Source organism: Seriola lalandi, unplaced genomic scaffold (genome assembly GCF_002814215.2).
Source record: "Seriola lalandi dorsalis isolate HSWRI2012SDOR001 ecotype SW California unplaced genomic scaffold, Sedor1 jcf7180002054901, whole genome shotgun sequence".
Lineage (NCBI taxonomy): Eukaryota > Metazoa > Chordata > Actinopteri > Carangiformes > Carangidae > Seriola > Seriola lalandi.
The window spans coordinates 4,562,799-4,572,798 of NW_019525453.1; the positions used below are offsets into that span (position 1 = coordinate 4,562,799).

General features: G+C 44.3%; 1 protein-coding gene across 1 annotated transcript in view; it reads right to left on the minus strand.

Annotated features, from left to right (window-relative positions):
• The window catches only part of ches1 (checkpoint suppressor 1), a 60,512-nt gene that overhangs the window by 49,416 nt on the left and 1,096 nt on the right, over positions 1-10,000 (minus strand). The gene's annotated exons all lie outside the window — the stretch shown is intronic.

Here is a 10,000-nt window from a genome sequence, read left to right on the forward strand (position 1 = left end):
GGGGGGTCACTTTTTTCTTGACTGGAAAAGAAATTCCATTTTTGCCATACATTACACCAGCAGCTGAAAATCACATTCTCAGGTAGGGGAAGAGAGGGGAGCTGGAGTGTCAAGAGGCATTCAGGGAAGTGTAGGAAAACACTAAGTAAAGATGACGAGAGAGGCTGAGGGAGTGTGGATACAACCAACAAAAAAAAGAAAAAAAAAAAGGCAAATGACAAATGCTTATTCACAAAATAACAGAATGCGTTGGACATCCCAGCCTAATGATTTACAACAGCGTAGGAGCAGCTGAGGATGGAATTTTCCTCTGAGGCAGGGCGTTCCACTCTTTTACCAAACAGCAAGGGAAACTCCACTGTTCACACTTGCACACACGCACACACACACACAAGCTTGCATTCCTGCACAGATAAACACATGAAAGCCGAATACGGGAAGATGAAACCAAGCACATTTGTACGCATTTACACATACGTACATCTCTTCCCCTTTTTTTGCTCTTTTACAGCAGCTTCCTGTGCACTCTCTCTACGTCTCATGGTACATTCAGAGCATGAACATCGGAGTCAGCAAGTCTGGACACAGCTGCTGAATATTCAGCCCCGCGCTGCCTCTTCCTCTCACCATCTCTCCTCTCTCTTCCCACCTTAAACTCCCCCTTTATTCCTCCCTCTCTCGCTCCATTCTTACTCTACTTCCAGCTCAATCTGCCGCCACCGCTGCCTCTGCTCTCTGTGCTCCACTTTCATTAAGGGGCTCTCCTCTGATAGCCCTTCATATAACACTTAATCATCATAACAATAAGAGCACTCTCTCTCCGACGAATCACCTCGAGGGGCCGGCCCTAAAGATCCTCCGCTAACTGATGTCATTAACTGCCTGGGCTCCCGATTGGCTGGAGCAGCGCGGGAGAGCCCGCCCCAGGTGTTTGACGGAGGGCTCGGTGGGAGCAAGCGGGTCGGACAGGCCAAGGACATTCCTCTTAAGGAGAGGAGCGGAGAAAACCCATACACAAGCACCCGCTCGCGTGTGCCCAGGCACAAAGGCTCTTGCCGGGAAGCAGAAGACAAGGCGTGTTTGGTTTTGAAGTCAAGAGAGAGATGAATAAGACTGTTGAATAGGGGGGAGAGAGGTTTGAATAACAGTATTTTACATGAATGGATCTTCAGGGAAATGACTGCTCCGTCGCTCCCTCTGCTCTGTATTTTCGGCTGCGATTTGACAACAGACTTGAGTGTGTGTGTCTCTCTCTGTCTGTGTGTGTTTGTGTGGTTTGTGGGTGGGTGGGGGTGGGGGGGGGCATTTTGGCTGATTGAGTCTATGCTGCTATCACACCGTGGAAGTGACAGCATGCCATATTATGTTGTTGTGGATGCGTGCATCTAGATGAACAGTGACGGTGGCTTCACGCGGACAACAACGCACGCACACACACACATTCGTCCAAACCGCTGTGAAATCACAGCTGTTCTCAGTTGCTATGCGGCAGTCGCACCATCGTCTCAGATAACACACACACACACACACACACACACACACACACACACACACACACACACACACGGAAGTGTGAGACGGGGACAGTAACACCAGACTTGGCAGGGTCGGAAGGTCACAGGGGTATTGTGACAGTGTTGCCTAGCAACAAATACACAGCACACATAATTTCCAGTGTGATCTCCTGCGTGCCCCTGACCAGATCTGAATGTATGTATGATGGATATGTTGACAGTAGATGATTGTTTTGCACCTGTTTGTAAAGAAATGTGTTGAATGTGCTGTTGCTTCATTATAGACCTCAATAGACCTCAATAAATCTTGCACCATTGTTAGCACGCTGCAGTGAAACCAAAGGGTACAGTTAGCGGCACGCCGGCTTGTAAGTGTGCAGCTACTGTTGGGCTAAAGATGAATGCGTACACTTAGGTTTAAGGTTGTACATATTACCTTTTTTTTTTGTGTAAATGTCTTAAAAGCTAGGTGAAGCTCACATGATGAATGCACAGGTGGAGTCTTGTCAGTTGTGGCCTCTTTGAGAATGAAACCAGCAGCAGAAACACATTTAACACTAAAAGCAAACTCCTGCCACGTCAAGTCACATTCGTTCTTCTAAAGACTCCCCGTTTGGACCTTCTTCCTCATTCTGTATATGCCAGAATTGTCCCTTGAGGCTTGCCATACTGCTGTACAGCAGCCCCCCTGCAGACAGCATTACCAAGCACAGAGTACAGTAACAGGAAAGTGACATTGACTACAACCTAGAAAAACTGTGTTTCATCAGGACTGCAGGTAGCTCAGCCCATCTGTGTACTGAATTCTTTATAGGTTATCACAGCAACAAGGCTGCTGTCCTCTCTACCTCTATCCCTTTGTGCAGTACAGTGGTGTTTGAAAACAGTGAGCTGGGGAGGAAACTTGGGGTTCTGTAGGAGCTGAATTATGGACCACTTTTAGATGTCTTAACAGCTACACCAGTAAACACCGCCTGCAACAGATCTGTATCATACGTTGAAAGGAAATGGGACAGAGGATGTGACGAGACTAAAATTAACGCTGAAGTGAAAAGGGACGGTCAAAAGGAAAAGACCCAGTTGAGATGAGTTTTTGATCCATACTAAAGATAAAAAATCGGGGTATCTTTTCTTCTGCTGCACAGATTTTGTCTGTTGTTTTTAATCAGTCTTAAACTTTATGGAAGCACACCTTTAAATGAACGTTTGCAGCCATAAAATCTATAATCATGCAGTGTAGCTGTAATAATGTGATGTTGTATTCAAGCATATTGATCCCTGATCTATATTAACAGGTTTAATAGTTGTAATGTAAAGGATAAACTGTATATTAGCCTTAGTGAGTGAGTTGACATTCTCTCCCATGTGCACACACACACAGTCAGACACATACACATTCAACGTCTGAGTCATGTATCATATTAAACCCAAAAAAATAAAGGGGCCACCTGAAGATTCAATGATCATATTTTCTCTCACACAGTAAAAAATAATGAAGTTCACTTGTTTGGCATTACTCAAAATAAACTGCTGCATTCACTAAAACCATCATAAAATCGATGAAAGAGATTTTTTAAAAATCGAGTTAAAAGCAGTGGCCTCTGTTTTTTTTACCTTGCTGCCTTGTTTTAGTCAGTGATGTCACATGTCAGCCCCTCCGTCTCCTCCGTCTCTGCCGTCTCTTTCCACTGTGTGCAGTGGAACAAAGCAGAGATGGCAGAGAAACTTATCTTTAAAAAGAAACTGCACAGTGTTGTGGAATAATTTGGAAAACTGTCACAGAGAGCGAACCCTATCTCAGAGAATGCCAGTCACTCACACACACACACACACACACACACACACAAGCTTACAAGCATGACACACACACACACACACACACACACACACACACACACACACTCACTCACACTCACACTCACACTCACACTCACTCACAGGGACTTTGGTGTTTACATCATATGGGAAGGTATTTTTTCCCCTTACACTGCCAGGGAACAGGCCCACGCATGGACACACAGACGCTGACTAAGGCCCTAAGACTTCTAGGGGGATTGGGGGGGTGGGGGGGGGGATGAGCGTGTGCATGTGTACATGTGTGTGCATATGTATATAATTACTGTTGTGTATCTGTCGAACTCGCTAAGTGAAGTTCCAACATCATTAAGACAGCTGATATGATTTACTTGTGCTGCTACAGTATGAAGTGTGTGTATGGGTTTTATGTTTGTGTATTTAAGGGTGTGTGCGTGTGTCTGTGTTTGTGCAGTGGTATCAAATCATCCTGTTTGGTGTTAAGCTCTTATGTGGTTAGTGGAATGTACAGTAGAGAGTTTGTGGCCTTAGCAAGGGCGGAGCTAATGCTAATCAGTTTATTCTGAAAATCTGCATATTTTTTGTGCGTGTGCAACCGTGTGTTTTTAAAGCATTTGTGTGTTGTGTGTGTGTGTGTGTTGTGTGTGTGTGTGTGTGTGTGTGTGTATGTGTGTATGTGTTGCTACTCAGTTCATAAACTTTTAAGTCACTGTGTGGTGTGATTTCCCTTCGGTTTGAGGTTTGAGGTTAGAGAGAGGAAAAGTGGGAGAGGACGGCAGAAAAGACAAAATGTGTTTGTGCGTCTTTGTGTGCGTATTCGTGTCTGTTAAAAGCTCCCAGCTCTCCAATCCAAAGCTGCCTGATGGCTGATGTTCAGAGCTTCAACCACAACGCTTGGAGAACACAACAGGCGGCCTATTCAACCCAAGACACAAATAGAGCTCTTTTCCTCTGTGCTTAAAATCCCGTAGCTCAAACGGAGAGCTAAAAACAGATATTTTTGTCGGGAGCTGAAGAAGGCCAAGCACCAAAAATCACTCCTCTTTCTCCATGACGCTGTTTTCTTTTGCTAAAATAAGAACTGGCACGTACAGTATCTGTGGAGACGACCCAGCATCATCTCTTTATCCTTTCATTCACTGCCTGTGAGTGTTGCAGCTTCTCGGGATGCGAATCAACAAAGGTCAGACAGTCGCAGACGGAGGGCAACAAGGAGATGGAGTTACCAGTTGCGAGACACTGGGGTATCCATTTCAAATAGAAGCCACTCTCCAGGGGCTGCAACAGGCTGCAACAGTGTGTGTGTGTGTGTGTGTGTGTGTGTTGCAGTAGCATTTTTAAGTGCCTCATGTTGCTAAGAACAACACACAGAACAATAAAGTATCTATTAGAACTCTTTCCACTTTAAGGGAAAGGAATAAGGGAAAAGAGGGGAGGAGGAAACACATTATATAAATCAGATGGTTCCTGAGGTCATTTTTGTCTCCACACACGATTATGCATGCCAACACACACACACACTCACACACAGACAGACACACACACACACACACACACACACACACACACACACACACACACCGTATATGGCTGCATCCACTTATGACATCACTGTAGCTAGCCAGAAAGACAGGAGAGTCAGAGAGAGCCAAGCTGACGTCATCCCATTCCCTCAATGTCAATTACGTAATCATGGTGTCCAACGCCTGCAGGACAGACATGCTGTGTGTGTTTGTGTGTGTGTGTGTGTGTGTGATCACATGCAGGGCAAGAACACATAATTGCAATCTCATGTGTGAGAGGAGACATAAAATGAGGCATGCTTATGACATCATTAGTGGGAGGCGGCCTGGCGTGAGTGTGGCGGCCTGGCGTTAGTGTGACATGGCTGAGAGTGTTTGGGTAGAAGAGGAGGAGACAGAGCGCTGTGAACAGACCCGGCTAAAGGAGTTATGCAACGCAAATCCAACTCAACAGACTAGAAAGGGCCTTTTTTGTCCTTTCTCTGTGTGTCTGTGTGTGTTTGTGTGTACAGTGTACACACAATGTGTGTGTGTGTGTACGTGTGTTCGTCTTAAGTGACTTTTCTGTAGCACTTTTACTTGAGGCATAGAACACATTAAAAACACACAAGCACTCAAGCATACTCCTGAAACGCACACTGAAATCCACACACACAGACACACACACAGACACACACACACACACACACACACACACACACACACACACACACACACACACTCACTCTACCCCCACTTATAAACAAAGCTTCCTAAGGACAGGAAATCCTTCCACCCACGTTCCTGTGTTGCTTGGCAACCAGAGCAGCGTCACCGTGTGCATGCCTCCACCACTGCAAACACCACATACACACAAACACGAAGACAGAGACACACATACAAACTGCAACTCCTTGAACTCTGCTCCTTTAAAAGCACAAAAAAAAAACCCATCAGATCACCGAGCCAAAGCTGAGCAGGCTGATATTCGCCACAGCTGCCCTCCAGTTCGTCAGCTATGGATCTAAACCAAACATGACATCAGCCCTTGTAAACATAAAACACTTTTTCCCCCATTTATAAGTTCTATTTTTACACCCACTGACGTCTTTCAATGCCTGATGCACATATGTGTGTGTGAGCACTGCTCTGTATGTGTCGGTGTGTATTTATGCGCATGCACTTGTGTGCCACTGTGTGAGGATGCGACCAGCAATAGCTCAGCACGACTAAGTAGACGGAGGCTAATTGAGCTGAGGTGCCCAGCACTGTGGACAATGAGTCCATTTCAAATCAGCAGGAGGCCTATTGAAGACAATTATAACCTGGGGGATACAGAGGAGCATTATTCTTCTAAGCCATCTTGGCCACTTAGGCCGGCTGTGTTTCCACTGCAATTTTAAAACCTGCTTTTAACTCTCCAGCAGTTTTAACACATTACGCAGCACATGAAAGGCACAGTTCACCTACCAAAACAGGCAGAAATTAAATAATTCACTGCAAACTAAGTCATTACCGAATCATGTGAGTGAAAAAAAATGAATGACAACTAAACACATCACTCTTCTTCTTCTTAGTTCTAATTAACAGAACATAGCAACAGCAGTTCATCTGTCCCATTCTCGAGAACGCGATATCTCAGGGACGCCTTAAGGGAATTTCCTCAGATTTGGTATAAAGGTTCACTTGGACTCGAGGATGAACTGAGTACATTTTGGTAGTCAAAGGTCAAAGGTCAAGGTCACTGTGACCTCAGGTCCGTCCCAGTCTTGGCAGCGTGATTGATCAGGAAAGCCTGGAGGGAATTTCATTTCATCCGGCACAGGATGAAGTGATTAGATTTCAGTGGTCAAAGGTCAAAGGTCAAGGTCACTGTGACTTTAAAAAAAATTTTTGGCCATGACTCAAGAATTCATATGCTAATTATGACAAAATACTCTCAATACCAAGTAAACCAAAGTGAACAGTGAAGCAAAAGCATTGAAGATACACTCTGTTTGTTATTGTGCATAATCCTAAAATTTGTTCCCAGCTCACTGTCAGTGTTTTGAAAGTCAACACAGTTCATATCTGAGTTTAGAGCATCATCTGAGAAGACATTTCAGCATTTGAGGGTGCTGTTAGGTGTGAATAAAAAAATGTACATTAAGGAGTTAAATACAAGGCTTTTGAACCCATAGTGTAATTTCTAAATTACACTGGGTTATGCTGCAAAGGCTTTTTGGATAAATTTCAGTGAATAAAAACATTTTGGGGGGGAAGTCCCGTGGCATTGTGGTTAAGACACATTATGCTGTGGCCTACAAGGCAAAGGTCATGTGAAGTAGTCAAGCAAGCGCTACCACTAGTTAACTAATCTGCCAGCATTTACAGCCATGTGACTGCTATTGACGATTCAAATCTGGTGTTGTGCCCACTGACTGGTATCTCAGCCAGTTGAAGCCTGGTCAGAGCTTGTAGTCAAGATAGTGAGCAAGTTGTCTTGCTACATAGCTAGCTAGCTACCTTGCTACATCCATGAAAAATAGTCACATAAAAATGGTGACAAGTGATGAGACGGATGCAGAGGTACAGGTTGATGTAAGTCAAAGAAATACCAACTCTTAAACCAGCATATTTCTTTGTCATGAAAAAGTTTACTACCAACAACCGCTACCACAGCTTCAGTGTTAACTGAGGACAGAAAGGCCACTCACAACTGATTGGTTGTGCAATGTAAACTACAATAATTCTTCTTAAGTGTTAAGATCAATACAATGTCAAGTTGAATAGTTTATGTAACACAAAATGAAATTCAGGCTCATCAACAGGCTGATATTCTACCGACCACACTGGCTGTGGGTTTGATGATGTTTCATGACATTGTATTTAAGGCTACAATGGATTCATTTCAGTAGGAACTGATTACAGATATTGACCATTTTTGTCCGGGCTATTACTTATTGAGCTCTTAAGAATCTCACATTTCTCCAACTAGTCACTCTGAACAGATGTGGTGGAAGTTTTTGTTGCGCAACAGGTGAGTAACTTATGTATAAACGTGTTTCCACCATATGTGTGTGTTTTGCTACTTTTTCAAGGACAATAAAAAATGTCGCACTTCCTCACTGATCACCTTCTTACGACACAAGCAGACAAATTAGCACGGCTAACGAAGGAAAGACTAATGAAAAGTAGCCCAATGGTGCCTTCCACAGGCATTAGCATTAGCTCTTCGCAATACTCTTTTGTGTTTTTGTGTTAATGATAGTTTAGAAAAAGGCAGAGATGGAAGTAAAAGGTTATTTTCTGTGTGTTATTTTCATGCAATCTTTAGTCAAGTTTTCACTGAGCCAGATGAACAGTTAATGACTGAGGTTGCTTTAATCTTTTTTTTTTTGGGGTGGGTCTGAACGATGCCTTTAATTAGTTTAACTATTTTTAGTCTGCTTGTGGGAATCAAACCCTTCACAATGGAAGTTGCAGCACCATGATTTACTGTAGTGAGTGTCTCATTCTTGCTGTTAATGTCTTTACATTACTGCGTCTCTGGAGAACACAACTTAATGTACTGTGTGAGCGTACAACAAAAGGTCATGAAGATTTTAGTGGTGACATTCCAGCACACAATGTCAACAATGTACTGTCGGGGTCCTCTTCTCGCTGAGTAAACACACTACAAGTCCATCATACCTGTAAAACTAAAGTTGTGGGGCTATTTTTTTTTTACCACTTTTGCTGATAAGCTGCACTTCTTAGTGTTTACCTTTTAGTACTAAATGTTCTGTGCTACCTCTGCAGTACACTTTTTTTCTGACTGTGCATTTTCGACACGGTGCCATATGGCTCATGGGCCACAGCTGACCACAGCGCAGCAGTAGGTTATAGTGTAGCTCCAGGCACGGCTAATACAATGAGAAATATTTAAATGGCCATTTTTGAGTATTTATCCGGAATAAATCATGAAGAAAACTGTCTGATGCTTTTATTCAAAACCCAGACTGTTCAACTCATTCGCGCATGAATTATAGATCCATTATGGACTGTTTGAGCTGTGTTGAGGGAATGAGACTAACAACAGTTGTACTGAGAGCCCTAGTCATCCTTACCAATTATCTGTGTCTGGGGTGGAGCCTGAATTCAATATTCAATTTACACAATTCAATTTTTTTTTCGTCAGAGAGTCCTATTGAAAAACTTCTGTTGTCAAAGGAGCCATAACAGACAAAAACAGTGTGGGCTTTCTGCGAGAGCCTCAACTGTCTCCCAAGTGAAAAAGAAGTGGGCTAACTGAACGTCGCGCCACAGGGGTGTCCATTGAGAGACAGGGAGAGGTGGAGGGGCGAGAACTCCATTGAGCGCAGCCATGGGGGGTCAATATGTGAATGAACGTTTGCCATGGAGGTGAATTATGAATGAGCAGCACTCTGAGCACTCCTGGAGAGAGCATGTCAGCCTCCGTCTCCTTCACTCCATCTCCTCTGCTTTCTTTCCATTTCTCCTCCTCCTCCTCCTGTCCTAAAATCTCCATCATCCTTTTCCCTTCCCTTTCCTTCGTCTCCGTTTTATCTCTCACTACTGGATTAATCTTCTCATCTGCCTTATTCTCGGTCATCTGATCGCTTTACCTCCCTCCACACACACACACACACACACACACACACACACACACACACACACACACACACACACACCCCATCCTCCACCTCCTGTCTCCAGACCAGGGGGAGATGGAGGTAGACACACACGCCGTCTGTCTGAAGAGACGACAGAACATTCTTCCCCTGCACATACATATTTACACAACCTTACACACACACACACACACACACACACACACACACATAGTAGCAAAAGATAATACAAAAGCAAACAGTCCTGCACGTGCAAAGACAGACGCATGCATTAAGTGAAACGCTCACAGGCACTGACACACACACATTTCTCCCAGCTGTTCTCCTGGCCACGGAGCTCGCCTGTGTGTGTGTGTGTGTGTGTGTGTGTGTGTGTGTGCGTGCGTGTGTGTGTATTCGTCTGTGTGTAATCCAATGTGCTGCTGCTCAGCCTGTGCCACGCTCTCTCCTCTGTTGCTGTGCGTCTGATCAGATCTGCCTCTCTCAACCTGTTTGCCGTCTATGGCACACACACACATGCGCGCACACACACGCATTCTCACACACATATAGAAGC